Source organism: Trematomus bernacchii, unplaced genomic scaffold (assembly GCF_902827165.1).
Source record: "Trematomus bernacchii unplaced genomic scaffold, fTreBer1.1, whole genome shotgun sequence".
Classification (NCBI taxonomy): domain Eukaryota; kingdom Metazoa; phylum Chordata; class Actinopteri; order Perciformes; family Nototheniidae; genus Trematomus; species Trematomus bernacchii.
Genome location: NW_022987582.1, coordinates 3391851 through 3392271, shown reverse-complemented (window position 1 = coordinate 3392271; position 421 = coordinate 3391851).

Here is a 421-nt window from a genome sequence, read left to right as displayed (position 1 = left end):
GTTAATGCTGTCTTTTTTTATGTAAGGCTTCTAGTATTGCAAGTTTTTAATGCTATTCAGTTTATTCTCCTGCTTTGGGTTTTTCACCCCTTTTTTGTTCATTGGATTTAACAAGGAAAGACACATAGAGAGAATTTCACATTAACTTATGCAGCATGTTTCTCTGACTGTTCAAAGTGGCTGGTGGAAGACTCTTTTTTTCACATTGCAGTGTTTAAATTCTCAGACAGGGTTATGCACCAGTGTAACACCATCGGTAAGTGTAAGGGAACGGCACAATAGTAGACTGATGCTTTTATTTTTCTGATGTTATATTTTACAATGCAAGGTTCAAGGCTTTTTATTAGTCATACGTACATAGCTACAGTGTAGTTATGTCAATGGAAATCTTAGGTCACAGGCTCCTCCAACAGTACAACAC